The following is a 20869-nucleotide window of genomic DNA, read 5'->3' as shown; positions in this document are numbered from 1 at the left end:
TTTTCCTCTCTTCTCTTCTCTTCCTTTTCTTTGTATGTGTGTGTGTTACATGATCTGAATGATTTGAAAGGATTTAAATGGCTCTTCAGGTTTGGTAGTGCTCTATGGAGGCTGCTGGAAAATGAACATATTTCCAAACATGTACCATAACAAGTTTGGTGCCAGGCATCCAAGCTTATTTCTGTGTACTCTCTTATTTACCTGCAGAATATTAAGATTGGTACAGGTTAGGGAATCAAACCCTTAAGGGCTGTATTGAAGTTTCTTTTTATTGGAAATGACATACACCCAATTAAGCAAAAAGAAGCTATTTATTGGATCACCACAGGAAGGACAGGGGCATGCCAGACCCTAGAGACAAGTGGAACTGGGACATTGAGTGGAGCCAGGAACCCTTTCTCCATCCCTCAACATCGCCTCTTTCTGCTTGTTGTCTTCTTCAGCCCAGTAGGCTGAGATCTACTCCCTGCAAATGCAGAAATCCCAGGGAAGGCTCCTGATTGGCCTTGCTTAGGTCACATGCCTGCCATGTGGCCACTGAGGCACTCTGGTTGGTACCCTGGAATCACAGACTGCAGCCAGGAAGGGGCAGTTCCTGCAAAGAAGGGGGTGCCTTTCCCAGAAGAGAGGAGGGCGTTGGATAAACAATCAAGCACATCTTCAGGGGCCAGGGAGAAGTCATAGAAACCATGGACTGAAAGAGTGATTGCTGACAAGAATCCCCAGTTTGCTCCTAAATGTTCAGAAGGGTGCATTTAACTTGAGTGACTTCAACTCTGTGCATTTGGATAAACAGGAAAAAGAAAAGAAATAGGCAAAATAGGAGAATCAACTTGGCTTGATGTTCTACTCATTGAGTGTGTCCTGAAGTGAGAAGGGGGGTGCGGCGTGTGGCGTGAATCTCCTTGGTCTCATTTATTCTCATCTTGCCATGGAACAATCTCTCTTCCCCCTGACTGAATGTACTGTCTAAACATATATGTTCTTCATAGAACTTGGCACTTAAATTCAAGCCAACCCCTTTATTTAGTGCTGAACCAGAAAAGCAGAGATCATTTCCAACACTTTGTGGGGGCGTGGGGGCGGGCAGGGGACAACTAACTGTGCTCAGCTTACAAAGAGGCAGTTGCTAAGGTGGTGCGTTTCTTGACTTTTCAGGCCAATTTTGACTATGTGATTCTTACTATATACACTGACTGATTTTAGAAATTAAGGTGCTTCTTATGTTTCTGTATGTGATTCTGAGTGTATTATTGAGGTGATATGTCTTTACTACATCTTTCCTGTTTATGTGAGTATCAGGTAGAAATCAGGATGACTCATGAGTAGATTTGGGAGGTGTGAGTTGTGGTAGTGTTGCAATATAGGGGCTCTGATATGTATAGAGCTTCTTATATCTTAATCATTCTTCAACCTTCTGCTTGATGCTTTAATGGGTGTACTTGACCATAGACCCACAAGGCTAGGTTCTTTTGGATCATCTAATTCAGTCTTCCAGCTAATTCCTAAATCCCACAGGATCATCCAGGGTAGGATTGAATACCTCAGTAACCTAGGACACCCCTCATTTAGGGCAAGCCTCTAATCTTCAGGTAACTCTGACCATTAAAACGATATTGCCCATATAGTGAGCTCCGTTCTGAATTCCTGTAATTGATACCCTTTGATGTTAGATGTGCTCCCGGGTCACATGGAAATCATCTAATCCCTCTTCCTGTTGGCAGCATTTCAAGCCTTTGAGAAGATGAGTCATATCCCTCCAAGTCTTTTTTTTTTTTTAATTTTCCCTGCTTTATTTTCACCAGGTGTTCCTGATGATCATGGTGATGTTGATGACAATGCTAGTAATAATAGTCAACATTTATTGGTTACATATTATGTGCCAGGTGTCATTCTGAGCAACTCATATATATTAATTCATGTAAATCCCTTAACAACTTTATGAGGTAAGCACTACCCCCATTTTATAGATGAGGAAACTGAGGCAGAGAGAGGTTTGGTCATGTGCCCAAAGCTATACAGCTTGTAATAACAGAGCCTAACTTTGAACCCAGGTGGTTTGGCTCCCAAGACTTCCCTTTTAATACCATTGCTTGATGACACTCCTGTGTGTGATCCAGATTGCCCCATCTCTGTTAGAATGACGTCCAGAAGTGGATACAGTGCAACAAGCACGGTCTATGGACTGCATTTTTATACCTACTAAATTTCTGTTAGTGCCACCCACGTTTCCGTTAGTTGCATGCTGTACCTCATAAACACTGAAGCAAAGGGGAGCTCATCAACTTTTTTTTTTTTAACCAGTGTGGTTATGCCGGTGCCTCACACAATGTGGGAAGTTAGTCCAGACAAAGCCACTTAGAATAATTACCACAGCTTTTCCCCAATATTTGGGCAACCAAAACTAGGGACCATGTATTATAAAAGAGAATTCGCACTGTGTAAGAGAATCAACAACTCCTGTTATAGCAATCAAAGTTCATTATTTCCATCTTTGGATATGAGGTAACTTGCTGAGGTAGCTGCTGTTAAAATCAAAAGAGTTAGCTAAATCATATGGTTCCATTAGTATTTGGTTCTATAATAAAAGGCTTTTATTTTTTTTTAATCATTCATGATCTTATCTCTAACATTCATTTTGATTAAAGTGAGTATCTTTGTAAAAATATTGACCAATGATTAAACATGGTGGACAGAAACTGATTTACAGGCAATAAGCCCTGAGGTTTTAAGTGATCAGAAGGCTGTATGTGTGTTGAAAGATAAACAGATAATTTTCGAAATTAACATTTTATAATTTGCTGTTACAAACATATTAGTGAACTCTGAAAACTGGCCTAAATTTCTGGGACCTAAATAAAATATCCTGGAAGAAAATAATGACAGTCAAGTCAGTAAGATGTAGTTTGCTTTATTTTTGAGTGTTACATCCAGCCATCCTGACAGCTATGTTCCAAAGCTCCCAGCTCCCAGCTGAATTCTCTATAAGCCAATACCACTCTGCTTGCACAAAAATTTCACATTTTAGTGCAGAACATTAACATGGTACAAGTGTGGATGGCATAGTCACTGTGGCCCAGTGACGTCCAGGATTAACAGGAGGTGATGTAGATGATTAACGTGAAGTTGCACATGTTGTTAAATTTTCAAATTTTTTTACTTCCAGTACATACTACTCTACTTCATTTACTGATTTATTCTTTTACTCATTCATTCAGTGGACAATTACTGACTCGCAGGCCTATTGATAAATACTGGGAATACAATAAGACACAGTCCTTTACCTTAACCATGTGATCAAGCTTACCATTATCAATAATAAGTATTGGTAATCAAATCAAGTATCATACAGATAGCTGGAGCTACATTGGTGGTGAGCACCACATGACATATAACCTGTCAAATCACTGTGTTGTATGCCTGAAATAAACATTATGGGTCAGCTATACTCAAAGGAATAAATTAAGAAAAAACAAAACAATGAATGTCATAGTATGCTTCCTGATGTGATGTACTAAGACACAATGTCACCCTTGTCGTTCTTTGCCATAGTTGTTTAACCTGAATCTAATCATGAAGAAACAATCAGACAAATCTAAATTTGGGGACAATCTATAAAACTGGCCTAGGCCCTTTAAGAATATCAATGTTAAGAAAAGAAAAAAGAAAAAAAGACAAGGAACTGTTGCAGTATAAGGAGATTATAGAAACATGATAAATAAATAACTAAATTTTGATTGAATCCTGAACTTTTTTTTAAAGCTATTAAGTCACTGTTATGGCCATTGGGAAGTTCAAATATATATTACTTATATATTATGTGTTGCATGTAATCTATAGTATATTGTATTGAGGCTACATTTTTGGAGTATGGTGATAATCGTAATTATGAAAGAACGTCTTTACTCTTGACAGATATATACTAAAGTATTGAGAGAGAAATGTTATGATCTTTAAAACTTTCAAATGATTCAGTAAAAAAAAAGGTTTTATATCTATATTAATAGATATATTAATAACTATTTTATATTTATGTTACACACTGACTTTATATTTTATTTTATGTATTTATTTATTTATTTCATGTTTATTTTTATTTTTGAGAGAGAGAGAGTCTGAAGCAGGCTCCAGGCTCTGAGCTGTCAGCACAGAGCCTGACATGGGGCTCGAACCCACAAACCATGAAGTCACGACCTGAGCTGAAGTCGGACACTTAACCGAGTCACCCAGGCACCCCATTGACTTTATATTTTATATTAATAGGTATATTAATATCTACAGTTGACCCTTGAACAACATAGGTTTGAATTGTGCAGGTCTATTTGCATAATTTTTTTGATAAATGCAGCACTGTAAATGTATTTTCTCTTTCTTATGATCTTAATAGCATCTTCTTTTCTCTACCTTACTTTATTATAATAAGCATATAACACATATAACATAAAGAATATGTGTTAACAAATTATTTATGTCATTGGTAAGGTTTTCAGTCAAAGTGGGCTATTAGTAAAGTTTTGGGGAGTCAAAAGTTATAAGTGGATTTTCAACTGCATCGGGTCAGTGCCCCTAACCCCCACATTGTTCAAGGGTCAACTGCATATTATTGTGTTTCTCTCTAAATAAAGTAATTTTATTAGTTTTTGGGGGCTGCCATAAGAAATTACCACAAACTGGGGGGCTTAAAGCAACAGAAATTCATTTTCTCATTGTCTGAGAGGTCAGATGCCTGAAATCAGGGTGGGGACAGGGCCACGCTCACTCTGAAGCCTGTAGGTGAGACAAGCCTTCCTTGTCTCTTCCAGGTATCACTTCCATCTTTGCTTCTATCTTAACGTGATATTCTCTCTGTGTGTTTGTCCAAATTTCCCTCTTCTTATAAGGGCACCAATCACTGGATTAGGGCCCATTCTAATCCAGTATGACCACATCATGTCTTGATTATATCTGCAAGGACCCTATTTCCATATAAGGTTGTATTCAGAGGTACTGGGTAGATAGAATCCTGGGAGGACCCTATTCAACCCAGCATAGCACATAAAGATGGTATAGAGGGAGGGGAGAGGATGGAAGAGTGCACAATGTGACGAAATGTAAATACACGGTGAATTTGGGTGAAAGGTATGTGTTTATTGCACCATTCTTTCAAACTTTCTGAATGTCTGAAGTGTTTCAAAATAAAACAAAATTTGGGGAAAAAATAGGCTATACAAAAGAAGAAGAAGAAGAAGAAAAGAAGAAGAAGAAGCAGCAGCAGCAGCAGCAGCAGCAGCAGCAGCAGCAGCAGCTGCTGCCCTTGCCCATAGGCTATCTCAAAGTTATGGAGGACACAGTTGAGGGACATGCATCATCATGATCTCAGTGCATGTGTGACAAAAACAGAGACAATGAAGCTAATTTGGCTTGGGCACATCAGGAAGGGTTTCCATGAGAAGTGACACCCAAACCAAACCAACAGTTTTGAAGAACAGTGTAGGGGTCATTCGCAGGGGTGAGGGCACACTTGGGGAGCTGCCAGCAGCCCGGAATGGTTGGAGCAAAGGGTGCATGCTGGAAGATGGTGGGAGTGGAGCCTGCAGAGAGGCAGGAAGAATGTCAGTGAGGGTGCTGCATCGAGAGAAGCCTTTCACCAGGAAGACCAGGAGGAGCCAAGGCAGGGCTCTAAGCAAGGTATAAACAGAGCACATTTTTGTTTGGGGGCTAGGTATGTGGAGAAGCCTGGAGCCAAGCCAGGTGGGACAAACAGATAAGAAACAAGGGACATCACAGGAGGGGAGGATGTGGGTGAGGGGAGAGCTGGGGGGGAGCTAGAACCCAGAGGGCTTTTTTGCTGACCACATAGAGAGAGGAAGGGGAGGCGTGGGTGCCTGGGTGGTTGGTGCTGTCCCTCCCTGCAGGGGGTGCAGGAGGAAGAGAGGAAGGGCTGCAGACAGAGAGTGGTGGAGGGAGATCTAGGCTATGCTCACTTTGGACATGTGGAACTTGAAGGCCCAGGTAGAGGGCCTCCAGGGAGGTGACCTGAAGCCCAGGAAATGGACTTGGCAACTTGTACACATATTGGTGTTAGGTGAAGTCATGGATTCTGAGGAGATTTCCCAGTTATAGTGGGGAGACAATAAGAATGTAATGACAAGTAGAAGGCCAGACACTCTGAGAAGCAGGGCAAACAAAGAAGGCCTGGCAAAGGAGACCAAGGAGAGGAGGACAGGGAGAGAGGTGGGAGGAAAGCCAGGAGCGTGGCATCAGTGAAGTCCATGAGAGGGTGTTTGTGAGGAGGGAGTGGGTGGCCACATCAGACAGCACACAGGGACCGAAGGCACTGAGACTCACACCAGTCCTTTCCATTTTGCAATTGGGAAGTCTCTGACAGCAGTTTCAATAAGGCAGAGGCCAGATGGCCAAGGACTGGGCATTTAATAAAAGGGAAGGAAGCATAGAGCCGATCAAGGTAGAATGTTCTTTCCAGAAACTTGCCTGAGAAGGGCAGAGAGATAGGCAATAGTTATCAGGAGGCAAAGGGTTAGGATCAGTGTTTGTTTTCACACGAGGAGAGAAACTGGGGCATGTGTACAGGCTGAGGAGAAGGAGCCAGCAGAAAGTTCAGGCTGAAGATAACAGAGAGCAGAGATCATTGACCACACAAGACCTGAGGAGCTGGGACCCAGATCACAGCTGGGAAGAACCCCATTTTCACCGAGATGGTGAGGCAGGGGCTACAGGAGAGGGAAGGCGTGGGCCTCAGACCTCTGTGGGGCCTCATGAGGGAGAAGAGAGAGGTGGACAGAGACCAGGCTGGGTCAGAACTATGGATATTGTGACTGGGGCAGACCAGAGAAAGGAGGCAAAAACAGAGTGACCCATGAGGGAATTTGGAAGCAAAATGGTAAGCAAAATAACATGTGAAAATGAAAAATCAGAATGACATGTAGAGTTAGAGGCAGAGACAGGGACCCAAATATTATCCCCTCAGGAGATCAGTATTCCTCCTTGTTTAACGAGACGTGACTTCTTCCCACCCCACCCCTTAGGTTCCCACAAGGGAGATGTTAGGGTTCAGCATCAGCTCCTACAAGTCTTGCTTCAGTGGCTTTGTGGCCAGGATCCCCAGAGAACAGGTTTCCATCAATACCACCGGTACAGGGAGATGGGTTTGTGGGCAACCCTGAGAGCTGTGTGTGTTTTTGGTTTTTGAAAGAGTAGACCGTTTTCTCTCCTGGGATTACATTAACTGTTAAGTATATAGGTGTTATGGTAACCAGCAGAGGGCCACCTGGTCCGGAATTTAGGAGATGTGTTGGCTCACAAGCAGAACAGTCCAAAGGCAGGCATGACTGGACACAAGGCTTACGTGATTTCCTCTAAAAGGAATTTCTTCCTCTATTTCTCACTTATGTTTCCCTGGCAACAGCACCATTCACAGCCCCCTATGTGGTTCCTAGACCTCCATCCTTCCAGATTTGAGTCCAGTGCAAAAGAGCAATCATTTCTATCCCAGCTCCAGCAAAGTCCAGTCTAGACTGGCTTAGGAGAACATGATGTATTCACCACTCAGGCCCAGGTCATATGTTTTCACTGGAACTATCTGGGTGGAAAGTGACCAAGAGGGGGTTCCACTGAGGAAACATGGGCATAGTAAACAGGAGACTGTTGGTCAATGGATACTGGATAGACCAAACCACAGAATTCACAGCATCTGGCTTATGTCCAGAAATTCTTTGTAGGGTTAAAAAAATTTTTTTTAAATAATAATTATAGAGGGGAGCCTGGGTGGCTCAGCAGATTAAGCATCTGGCTCTTGATTTTGGCTCGGGTCATGATCTCACGGTTCATGAGCTCAAGCACCATGTCAGACTCTGTGCTAACAGTTTGGAGCCTGCTTGGGATTTTCTCTCCCTCTCTCTCTGCCTCTCCCCTGCTCTCTCTCTCTCAAAATAAATAAACACTAAAAAAATAATTATAGATTTACAGGAAGTTGCAAAAAATAGTACAAAAGTGTTCTGGTGAATCTTTTACCCAATTTCCCTAAATGTTTATTATATCTTACCTAATTATAGTACAGTAACAAGTCCAGGAATTTGATATTGGTACAATGCATGTGTATACTTTTATCACATATATAAATTCATGATATATATATGAAATTTAACCTGAATCTAATCATGAAGAAATAATCAGACAAATCTAAATTTGGGGACAATCTATAAAACTGGCCTAGGCTCTTTAAGAATATCACATATATTGTCTGAAAATGCCATTTATCACATATATAAATTCATGTAGTCACTAGTATAATTAAGATACAGGACAATTCTATCACCACAAAGAGCCCCTTCATGTTACTCCTACATAGTCCCTAATCACTGGCAACCACTAATATGTTTTCCATTTCTAATTTTGTCACTTTGGTAATGTTATATAATATAAATGCTATTCCTTTTTATTGCTGAGTGGTATTCCATGGTATGGATATACCATAGGTTGTTTAACCACTCACCTACTGAGGGATGTTTTTGTTGTTTACAGTCATGGGCTATTACAAATAAAGCTACTGTCATCAGTTGTGTACTTATGCAGAACATAAGTTTTCATTTCTCTGGGATAAATGCCTAGGAGTATAGTTGCTGGGTCATATGGTAAGTGTATGTTTAGTTTTTAAAGAAGCTACCAAACTACTTTCCAGAGTGGCTGTGACATTTTACATTCTCACCATCAATGTATGAGAGATCAAATTTCTCCATATCTTTGCCAGCATTTGGCATTATTACTATATTTTTATTTTAGTTACTCTAACAGGTATTTAATGATATCTCAATGTGATCTTAATTTTCACTTCTGTAATGGTTAGTCCTGTTGAACACCTTTTCATGTTCATCATATATTCTCTTGGTTTAAATGTCTCTTCATGTCTTTTGCCCATTTTCCAATTGGATTGTTTAATGTAGAGGTTTTGAGAGTTTTTTTCAGTAGAGTTTTTCAAGGTTCTTTCATCTCACTCTTCCAAGCACAGAACCCACTCTAATTTAGCTCTAACTACCAGGGTGTTGACTCTAAACCCATCCTTGCTTCAGCATGGGTGTAGGGATCCAATTATTATTATTTAGCAGGGGACATTTACCCACCTATATCACATTTGAAAATATTTTGCTTTATACTCTGCTCTTCCCTGGCCATGCCCTGAGCTTTACCCGTGTGCTGCCCACAGAGCAATCTGGACTTTAGCCTCGGATTTCCTCCTGACCTCGTTGCTGGCTTTGTGAGCTGAAACCAAGCCTTGGGAATTGTACCTCTCTTCCTGCATCCACATGATCTGGATGCCAGATGGATGGATGAATGAATGAATGAATGAATGAATGAGTTAACGGTAGTAGGCTCCTATGCATGGCTATTCTATGCACCAGGAACTTTGGGATTTGTCTGTTATCCCAAAAGGCAAAGAGTAGATGGGAAAGGGAAGAAATTTAAATATCTAACATCCTAAAGACAGTGGCTCCCTTCAAATATCATCAGTTTGTAGCTACAGGAAGGAAAGAAAAGAATGTGGGAGAGAAGGCCTCCCGGAGGAAGTCTTGGGTACACGTATACCATGCAGGACAATCGCCTCCCTGACGCACTTGGAGTCTCTGGCAGGTTATTTTTAACTGCCACATTGTAAAGTCAATGTTTGCACTCTGATAAGTTCCTGTCCGGTGGCTTGTTCTAAACTCTGGCCTGGGAGGTAACCAAGAGAGACTAGGAGTGGTTTGTGAGAGAGAAACAGTGAGTGAAATATAATAATCCTGTAGCTGCCAGCCCCGAGAGCCACGACAGATCAAACAATCAACATGTATTGTGTCCCCTGCTTGCATCACCTGGTCATGAGTTGTCAGTGGAATTTGTGGAATGGATTGTTCTCTTGGAGTCACCCAATATCCCTGAACAATGGGAGCACACATTCTTGGTTTTATATAAGAGCTAAGAAGGAATGTTCCTCCCACCCAATCAGAAGCAGGGAGCTGTTGCTGATGTCCAACTGCCTGCCTATCTGCCTGTCTTCTCTCTCTCCTTCTCCTCATCCTCCTCAGGAAAGAAGAGAGAGGAAGGGAAAGAAAGCTAGACCCATTGTGCGGAGGTCACCAGGAGAATGATGCCACAGGTTGGACAGAAGATAAATGTGAAATACAGGAAACAAAGGATGCCCTGGGTTTTTCACTTGGTAGAAGGTGTTTTTACTTCTTTGTTGGCTTTTCGCATTGAATACTCTTATAGAAAAAAAAAAAGGCATTAAAGTATGAGGTTTCTTACTCATATATTGAGATTTAGAAGCTAAGAAAGTCCCTTCGTCCAATTGCAACATTTCAGGGCTTTTTGGCTGCATGTAACACAAAGCTCAACTCAAACTGGGTTAAACAGTAAGAGAGCAACTGACTCAGTACTGGAAAGTTCAGAAGCAGTGGTTTCAGGGTTGATTTGGTTTAGTACTTTGCCAGACATCTTTACCTTCTTCTGGTGTCAGTTTCAAACTAAGGCTGGCTCCATGTTTCAGGGTTCATCTCGAGAGAGAGGAGGCCTGCCCTTGGTGCTGGCTGATCATCCTCAACTAACACCCTGGCCAACACATGTCATGTGCTGACTGGCTGACGCTGGGCTTTCCTGAACCAGTCCGGCAGCCACACAGTGGCTCACCCTGATGCGACAGGAGGCACAGTCACCTAGTCTGCTTCAGAGTGAAGGAAGGGGGCAGTGAATACTGGGTGTCAACCCCAGTGCTCCCTGCTACATCTCCTAAAAAGATCCTTTTAATTCCTGCACTTAGAACTCCTTTAGGAAGACCTCAAGCCTCTCATTCTGAAACTTGAGATAAAATTGAAGTGGTAAAAAAAAAAATGAAATAGTTAACAGTGAATTTACACTAAAATGTGTCAAGGGAATAAATTTTTGTTCTTATAAATGTCAAGTGAGCTAAGAAGTAATTTTATTTCCCTAAAATTGAATTAAATTAACTCATAAGCCCCAATTTCTTCTTGATAATAGAAAACTAAATCTTTCTAATTCAAAGTAAAATTCAACTACTTGTGATTTAAAATCCAGTCCTTTTTTTTTTTTTTTTTTTTCCTCTTTTGAAAAGCACTGGTTAGTATTCAACGGCCCTTCCTCCATGACTTCAAACCACCGGGACACAACCCTCTGTCCCCCCCCCCCCCGCCTCAAAAAAAGCCACACCCTTAATCTTCTCTTCAGTTCTTGCTAAAGAATTTTACCTGTACAATGACAGTCTGCTTTGAGAGGTTTTCCTTCCCCAGAACTTCAAAGTAGTCCTAGAGGAAAGAGAAAAGGGTTTATAACACACCACGGCAGCTGCCAATTCCCTCATGGGTATGAGAAAAGATGCCTGCCAAGCTACTTCATCTAGGAACTAGTGAGTGCATGTTTCTGATGTGGGCACCACTGGGGGTGCTGCCTACCCTCGCCGGTGATTCAAGACCAGCAGACTCTCTCTCTGAAAACTCCAGCACATCAGGATAAGAACTATGTCAGGATGGGACTCTCTACAGGATCTGGACATTTAAGTAGAGGGCCACTGCGAGGTTCTCCTTGTGAGGAGGTCTCTCCTGAACTGGCTTTGGCTGTTGGTGTCTATCCTCACTGCCATTCACTGCTGATGACCATAGTACACCTCTGTTCTTTGGCTTCCAGTTACACATGGTGATAAGGGCATTCCCAAGCCACTGGCTTTCCTTCAGCCACTTTTGCCCAGTCTCACGCGGGAAGGGTGTGAGGGAAGCCATGGGAAAGCATCGGCTGCTCAGAGTGTTGCTCTGACACTCCAGGAAATATGGGCTTGGTGGTGGCAGATTTATCTCAGATGGTCTCTCTGGCTTAACTTGTCCTACTCTACTATAGCCCCTTGTGTTGGTGTAGGCTCTCTGTGAGAATCTTTCCTTGCAGGATTATTAATGGGGAGTGAAGGCACAAGTCTCCTGCTCTGAGATCCTCAAACTCTTCTGAGGGTTTCTATCACCCCTAACCCCAGGTTTGGACTTTCTGTTAATCACACTGACCAGTGACTTACTCTCTTTCTTGCTTTTCTTCTAGCCCAACAAATATATATATTTTTATTTATTTATTTATTTTTAATTTTTTTTTTCAACGTTTATTTATTTTGGGGACAGAGAGAGACAGAACATGAACGGGGGAGGGGCAGAGAGAGAGGGAGACACAGAATCGGAAACAGGCTCCAGACTCTGAGCCATCAGCCCAGAGCCTGATGCGGGGCTCGAACTCACGGACCGCGAGATCGTGACCTGGCTGAAGTCGGACGCTTAACCAACTGCGCCACCCAGGCGCCCCTAATTACCTCTCTATCTAGCTTGGGGGGAGGGGGAAGGTTTACATAATTTTTATTCTTTTGAATATCTTTGTTAGGGCATAAATCACACTGCTTAGTAGCTTTGCTCTAGGCCTTAATGTTGACCGCACTCATGTGATTTGGTACTATCTTCTCAATGTTAGCAATACGATAGAACTTTCTCACGAATTGAATGGTATAGCATACCAAGGCTTTATTTCTTATTGATTTTGTTCCTAGAATCACATTTAAGAGCACAATTTTTGTAGTCACAGCCTTGGGTTTAAATCTCAGCTGGGTCACTTTCTTAACCTCGGCAAGATACATTAACCCTGTCCAAACTTGAGCCTTCCCTCAAGAGATGGAGGTGCTGTGATGGGAAAAGGATTAGAAATATCACCATAATCTGAACTTCTGCATCCGTTAATCATAACTGTATCTTCCGCATGGGATTTGTTTAAAGATTTAAATACAGATCCCCGCCCCCCTGAAAAGTGTTCACTACAGCACCTAGTGATTACCAAATGACAGCAGGCCCTGTGTGTAGAGTCCATGGCCAGCCATCCAGTTCAGCTAGCATTTGGAAAATGTCTAACAGATAATTACGTCCCACTCCATTGCACAAGGAGAATCCTGAAAGCCATGAGCAAAGCCATCAAACAAATAATTCCTTTCCAGGAATGTCAGCGATGGTGGTCATTGGAATAAACCCCAACTCTCTCTGTCCACTTGCTCCTCAAGTTTCCTTCTTTTACAATAAGTAGCTAGAAAGCACAAACACTTCAGTGTCTTGTTCCAGTGGGAATAAAATAATTTCCTCAAACTTTAGAGCCACCTGTGGTTCATTTCCAATACACAGGAAGAATCAGGGCTGGGATTTTTTTTAAATGTGTCTTGATGAGCTATTGTTTTGTTTCATTTTACTTACGGATGCCTCATAATAGTTCACTTCACTGCTGTGCTCACCGTAGCTATGTATATATTAGGGTCAGAGAAGTGGTAAGACTATAAAAGGCAGTAGCATGCTTAAACTGGAATAAACACGTAAAAACCTATGGGAGGTTTTGTGATTTCCCAGAGAAACCCAATGGAGTCAGAAACTGTTGTACTCCTCGCTCTAAAGCCTGTTTCCAGGCTGTTCCCATTTGTCTTCAGGGAGCCAGCTGCTCCCCCAGCTCCACCGGTAGATGACTGGGGACAGAAGACAGAGGTGAAGAGTCTCTATCTCATCTTAGAGAACACTGTTGTGGAAAAGCCAAGAATGAGCTCGCTACTGGTGTAGAACGTTTAAATGCAACATACCCTGCAAAGGTTTTGTATTTAAAAAACAAAATGATAAGGGGCACCTGGGTGGTTCAGTTGGTTAAATGTCCAACTCTTGATCTCAGCCCACATCTTGAGCTCAGGGTCTTGAACTCAGGATTCAAGCCCCACGTTGGGCTGTAAGCTGGGCATGAAGCCTACTTAAAAAAAAAAAAAAAACAATTAAAAACATAATGATAAACATATAAAACCACCACCTTCTTTTATTGACCCAATCAACTGTTTGAATGTGAAAAATATTATCCAAATATTACATGCACTTAATTTTTTAAAAAAAGGAGTTGGCACTCAGCCTGGGAAGCTACCAACTAAATGGAAATCAAGGGAGTCTTACTTTAGCCAAGTTTTATTTTTGCAATGGTAGAACACACTCCTGTGTCTGGGGTAGTTTGTGTCTTAGAGCAGAAATGGGAATCTGGAGCCTGGGTTTCTAATGTCTGCTCTGCAACTATTTGGTTCTATGACTGTGAGCAGGACCAAGAAAGTCTTGCATCATTCTCCGTTTGTAAAATTTTTATTTATGAAGTTCAAGCATTCAGGGATTGAAATTCAGAGACTCAGAGGCCCTGTAAAAGAAATTATGCATGGAACAACCTGGCTCAATGCGTGGTATATAATAGGTGCGCTCTAAGGTGGTGTTCCGATGTGTGTGTAGAACACAGAGTTCTCCTGGGATTTCAGAGCTGCGTGGAGCTTTAGGGGCTATTACATATCTTTCATTTGTCCTTGCTTGTCTCCACTCTGAACCACTTGCATTGATTTTGTAGATTAAACTCTCATAAAACGATCATACCCCTACATTTCCAACCCTTTGGAGGTGGGTGTGACTCTCATTGGAGTCCCCAACTGCACGTATGTGCTTACCATAGTCATATCTTACCATGTGGCAGATAAATCAGCTGTTTAGTTGTCTGTTTTCCCTTGACCAAGAATTCTGTGATGTACAGGCTCTCTCACTTTTTGGGATCTATGGCCCGGGACCTGGCACAATGTCCGATGCAAAGCAGAAGCTCAGCAAGCGTTCATTGTCATTGTCACCTGAAACCTAAAGAAAGATGTAGACCAATCCAAGTGAATTTAGACTTAGCTGACACATAGTAAGTTAGCAGAAAAGTGGTATCCTCATGGAGCCTAGATGATGATGGGACACCAAAGGACAAGCACATGACACTGTCACCTAGCACCGCAGGGGTGGTCAGCTTCATTACCCTGCAGTTTCTCAGCATGGTCACAAAAGAGGTGCATTTTCTGATGGGTGCTCTGCCTCTTGTTCTGGGTCTTTTTGCCCTTGAAGTCAGTCTGGCCCCTCCCCCAAGAGGGCTAACCCTGCAGGCCACACTTCTCAATCTCCATAGTCAACAGGTTTCTAGCAGGGTTTGGCCAATGAGAGATGAATGATTGGAGGGATGAGGGGAGGAAGGCAGAGCCAGGCTATATCTCCTGTCTCTTGAGCTCAGACAGCGTGATGATGGTTTTATCTTTTCTAATGCACTAGATCCTGCCGGCCATGGCTCCATCAGGCAGATTTCCGGCCTCTTGGAGATGGAGGCAGGGGTGCAGGTGGCTTCCCACCGTGGCTTGGGAGCTCATCCACTATCTATACAACCAATTCCCTCTGTTACATTCCCTGTGTTTAAAATACTTAGGTTAATTTCTGTTTTCCTCCATCAACCCTGACTAATACTTGGATCACTCTAGCTTACCACAGCTAGCAAGAAATTAGTACAACTGTATGTATTGACCACTTATTTTAGGACATAAACTGTACTAGGCACTGAAGATACAAAATAAATAAGGTGTTGTCTTTGCCCTGGAGAAGCTTACTGTCTGATTGAGGAGACAGACATGTAAGCAGAGAACAAATTTACTAATTCGAATTTGAAACAAATTCAAATTTACTATGATGCAGTTGAAACAAATTTACTAATGAAGTTTACTAAGTTCACAGTGGTACATGTGCCTGGGGACAGAAATAACTAACTTGGGGAAGGGGAGAATCAGGAGGAAAGGGTTTTTAAAAGGAGGCAGCTTAATATAGTGTTTAGACACTATACAGGCTCTGAAAACTGCTAGATTCAAATCCTGCCTCCCACAAGTATTAGATGCATGACCGAAAACAAGTGGGGTTTTTTTGTTTTGTTTTATTTTGTTTTGTTTTAGCCTTGTTATGCCTCAATGTCCTTTTTGGTCAAATGTAAATAATAGTCATACATTATAGTGTTCTGTAAACATGAAATGGCTTAACGGATAGAAAGCATTTAATACAGTGCCTAGCTCATGGCAAGCCCCCCAAAGTATTAGCTGTTATTGGGATGATTGTTGCTGCAACAGCGAAGGAAGTCTAGATGTTCAGCTTCTAATATAATCTTCAACCGATACTAGCTAACTCAATGGATGAATTGACTAAATAAATAAATGAGTAAATGAGTTTACCAAGCAAATGATGGAAGAAGGCCATTCCAGGCACTGGCTGAAAACATGGTAGTTTAGAACCACAAGGCTGGGTGGTTTTGATCCATGTGTCAGTCTCCTATGAGTTTGATTCATGTGAGGTTTCTCCCCCTCTGAACTCACCTCTGCCTGCAGTGGCCAAATCAAGCTCCTAGGTCTGCAAAGTTGACCTGTTTTCTTCCCCTTTCCAAAGGTTCTTCTTTTCAAAGCCAATAAAAGATATTCAAGGAAGGGAGTTCTGAACAGGTTGTGGCAGTGAGAGTAGGGTTGCCAGATGTAGCAAATTCAAATATTGGACATTAAATTTGAATTTTGGATAAACCACAAATAATGTCTAAACCTCAAGATGGTTGTTTTAACGTCTGCACCTGATGTTAAAGTATTCACTGACCATGAATTTTTTTCTAAAAGGAGAAACTGGCCTTAACAGGGCAGGTTCCATTGTCCTTTTTTCAATTTCTTCCTTGGGGACCATAGAAAAGATTACCTCTCCAACTCAAGTTTTATATCATTCAAGAGCCCTTACAGCAAATGGCCTAAGAGCCAACCAGGTCCAGGTCAATACCCGTTCCATCTAAAAGACCATCCTGGTCCTGCCTGGCGTCAGTGGTTATTCTCTGGTCTGAACCAGAGCTCACACAGCATTTCCTTTTTCTAATTCACGTTTGACACTTGGAAATGCTACCTTACATTGCTAGCCATCTTTCCTTTTTATATCCCCTTCCTTTTTAACTAGCTTATAAGGGAATAAAAACCAAATGTTAATATATCTTCCAAACCCAGCACACAGTAGGTACTCAATATATTGTTTTTTTTTAAATAAACCAGTACAAGAAAAACAAAATTTAATCTTTCCATGGGATACTGCCAGCCATCAGAAGGTGTGTTGCCTAATGGGCTCTGGAGTTACACTCAGTGTGAATTCCAATTCCTTGCTCATATTTAAGATTGGGCTCTGTAGCAAGTTACATCACATTCCCCCTTTGTAAAATGGGTACAATACTCTTTGACCTCTTCAGATTGTTAGGTTGATGAACTTTAATTAGCACCTGGGAAACATTTCTAGCTGGAAGTTGCAGTTATACTGATGGCAATTAATAAGACGTAGGGGACTGTTCCATAATATTCTGACCATCATTTCATTCAACTTCCACTGTAGGAAGTTGAAACAAGATTTGGTAAGAAATTTTACATTAGCTATTTTATTGAGCTGATTTAATGTTTATAGAAAACTAATCTAGAATAGAAACCAGCCTCTTGCTGATGGTTCATGGTCACTTAATGAATAACCCACCACCATAAAATAAGTGGAGAGAGGTTGGCTGTAAGGCATGCCGCAAACAATTCCATTGGAGTCACTTGGTTATTACTGCTCCCCTACATCCATCTCCCTCCTTACAGCACAGAGTTTTGAGTGATTGAAGTCAGTTTGGGCAAGGATTCCAGACAGGGAAAAGCAAATACGTAAGTCAGAGGTCAGAAGCAAAGAATAGGCCAGAGGGGGTGGAAGAAATGCTGAGCTGATAATTGAAAGATAATGGATGTGGGGGTGGGTCACAGCAGCATAATAACAGGGGGAGTCAGACACCCCCATGCTTTCTCAGGCATCTGCATGAGGACCAGTGTTACAACTCATCTCAAAAGAAGGTCTATGGAGCATGGATTTCTAAACATTTGGGCCACCCAGCATGGAATTTTGGGAAGTGACCCTGTTGAGTAAAGCCATTGACAAATTACTTTCCTTTCAGTTCCTTCCCTAGCAGGCCCTGCAGTTGATGCCTCCTTAGTAGCAACTGGAAGGAGTAAATCTGCTGACAAGCATCCATGTGTAGTGGACTACTTGTTGGAAATTTCATCTTGAAAAAATGATCCCAGATGATTAGTTGAAAGATTGCCAGGAATCCCTGGAATCTAACCCTCAGTTGAACACATAAGTTTCACTTGAGGGTACAGTCAAGGTGAAGAATTTACAAAAATAAGCCATATTGATTTCTTTACTTTTGCAAATATTTGAATTTTGTAACAGGCATCCCAGCTTGCTCTCAACCAAATAGGAAGCTAGAAATCTGTGATGTAGTAGACTGGTTTTGAGGTTAGATTTTTTTTTTTTAATTTTTTTTTCAACGTTTTTTTAAAATTTATTTTTGGGACAGAGAGAGACAGAGCATGAACGGGGGAGGGGCAGAGAGAGAGGGAGACACAGAATCTGAAACGGGCTCCAGGCTCCGAGCTATCAGCCCAGAGCCCGACGACCTGGCTGAAGTCGGACGCTTAACCGACTGCGCCACCCAGGCGCCCCTGAGGTTAGATTTTTGATTGGACACTTAGCTCCACCATTTGCTAGACATTTATGAGAGATTATGACTTAATCCCTCTCTGCCTTTGTATCTCATCTGTGAAATGGTTATATAATCATCCTCATCTCATAGGATGTGAGGATTCAACCAAATAGTAAAGCAACTAGACCCTGGCCTTTGGAGAACCTCAAAGTTTAAACATGCTTTTTCTTTTCTCTTCTCTCTTTTATTCCAAACTCCTTCCAATCTCATGCCAGCAATTTTCTAATTTAGAACAGTCTTTGCTAAACTTATGAATAATGTAGGAGACCTGAAGAAAGAGAGGGAATGAGTCAGGTGGCTACCTGGGAGAAAGTGCCCCAAACAACAACAACAAAACCATCAAGTGCAAAGACCATGCAGTAGATGTGTACTTGGGCAGTCAGGAAATCTTAGGGAAGCCAGGGTGGCTGAAGTAGAATACCCCCAAGGGAGAGTGACAGAAGAAAAGGTCAAGGAGATACAGAGGGGGCAGATTGTGTGATTGTGTAGGACCAAGAAAGCCATTAAGAGGACTTGAGTTATTGCCCTGAGTGGGTTGGGAAGCCATTAGATGGTTTAAAGCTGAGGAGTGACATGTTTGACTTGTTTCTTCTTTTTTAAGTTTATTTATTTTATTTTTTTATTTTATTTATTTATTTTTAAAAATTTTTTTTTCAACGTTTATTTATTTTTGGGACAGAGAGAGACAGAGCATGAACGGGGGAGGGGCAGAGAGAGAGGGAGACACAGAATTGGAAACAGGCTCCAGGCTCTGAGCCATCAGCCCAGAGCCTGACGCGGGGCTCGAACTCACGGACCGCGAGATCGTGACCTGGCTGAAGTCGGACGCTTAACCGACTGCGCCACCCAGGCGCCCCTTAAGTTTATTTATTTTGAGAGAGAGAGCACGTGCACACACAGAGCATGTGCACACACATATGCACGTGTGAGCAGGGGAGGGGCAGAGAGAGAGAGAGAGAGAGAGAGAGAGAGAATCCTAAGCAGGCTCTACACAGTGCAGAGTCTGATGTGGGGCTCAATCTCAGTGAGATCATGATCTGGGCTGAGATCAAGAGTCCGATGCTTAACCAACTGAGCCACCCAGGTGCCCTTGTTTGACTTAGTTTTAGAAAGATCACTCTGGCTACAGTGCTGAAAATACATTATGGGGCATGTATGAAACCATCATGTTGTGCCCCTTAAACTTATATATGTTATATGTCAATAATATCTCAATAAATCTGGAAAAAATTAAAAAGAGAGAAAGAATACACATTATGGGGTAGGGATGTGGAGTGAGTAGGAAGAACATATGGGCAGAAGCAGGAACACCAGTTTGGATCCCACTAAATATCCAGGTAGGAGATGATGGCAGGTCAGAGATCAGTTAGGGGGTGAGAAGTAGTCAGATTGTGAACATATTTTGAAGGTAGCAATTTAGGCTTTGCTGAAGGATTCAATGTGTAACGTGAGAGCAACTTCTTCAAGGTTTTTGATCCAAAACATTGGAAGATAGTGATGCTATTTGCCATAAAAGAACACCATGAAGATTCAGGAAGAATACCAGGAGTTTAATTTTAGCCTTATAAAATTTGAGATGCCAAATAAACATCCATCAGTAAGCAATTGAATATGTTACCCTGGAGTTCAGATTAGATATAGGCCATATATGGAGAAAAGGAGTTAGAGCTGGGTAAGGAGGTAGGATTGGGAGAATTTAAATTAATTTAAGATGAAGAAATAATAGAATGTTTTCCAGCGGTGAGAATAATCCAATAGAATGGAAAAATGTGATAATGCCTGAGAGGGGACAATTGCTGGAATAGTATATTTAAACAGATGACAAAGGATGGGATCTTGTGCACAAACCAAAGCATTGCTATAGCTGGTCCATCCCTAGTAACAGAAAGGATGACAAAATATATGTAGATAGAATGAGTCATGTGGTGGTATGATTTTGAGGAGTCATCTTCTGACTGCATGTATTTTCTTGGTGAAACTGGAAGACAAAGTCAATGTGAGGGTGGTGATGAGGGGTTGAAGGTCTCGGGAGAACGACAAAGCCATGATTGACCAGGGGAGTGGAAGAATGAATGGATTTGGGATTGCCAACTGAATGCATTTAGAATTGCCAAGTAGCATTAAGAGCTGACTTGAGGTTGAAGGTCATGGATTTAAACTGAGAGCAGCCACTTTCATCTATGCAGATAAAAGTGTAGAGAAGATAGAAATCTCAATTTAACCAAGACTGGGGTTTTGCCAGTTGACTTATAAGGAAGGGAGAGAAGGGCAAAAGAGCTGAGGGTTTATGCAAATAACTAATGATAATGATAGCTGATGGGCATTAAGAGAGGTAAGGAAGGAAGTGAGCACATGAAATGGGTGAGAAGCAGTGAAAGAGCCAGAGGACCATAGGCAGGTCTTTATGGAATCAAAAACTGGAGTCAGAATATTA

At 41.8% G+C, this 20869-nt stretch overlaps 1 protein-coding gene and 1 non-coding gene across 4 annotated transcripts in view; one reads left to right on the top strand and one right to left on the bottom strand.

Moving 5' to 3' along the window:
* SHROOM3 (shroom family member 3) overlaps nucleotides 1–20869 on the top strand; it is a 327995-nt gene that overhangs the window by 75597 nt on the left and 231529 nt on the right. The window lies entirely within an intron of this gene.
* Nucleotides 11399–11531, bottom strand: LOC112859195 (small nucleolar RNA SNORA3/SNORA45 family). The gene has a single exon (XR_003223494.1). It is a non-coding gene; the product is annotated as a small nucleolar RNA SNORA3/SNORA45 family (small nucleolar RNA).

The sequence above is a fragment of the Puma concolor genome, chromosome B1 (assembly GCF_028749965.1).
Source record: "Puma concolor isolate L17-30 chromosome B1, mPumCon1.1.hap2, whole genome shotgun sequence".
In the NCBI taxonomy this organism is placed as follows: domain Eukaryota; kingdom Metazoa; phylum Chordata; class Mammalia; order Carnivora; family Felidae; genus Puma; species Puma concolor.
Note: the sequence above shows the minus strand (reverse complement) of the source record. Positions and strands in the feature narration are given on the sequence as shown.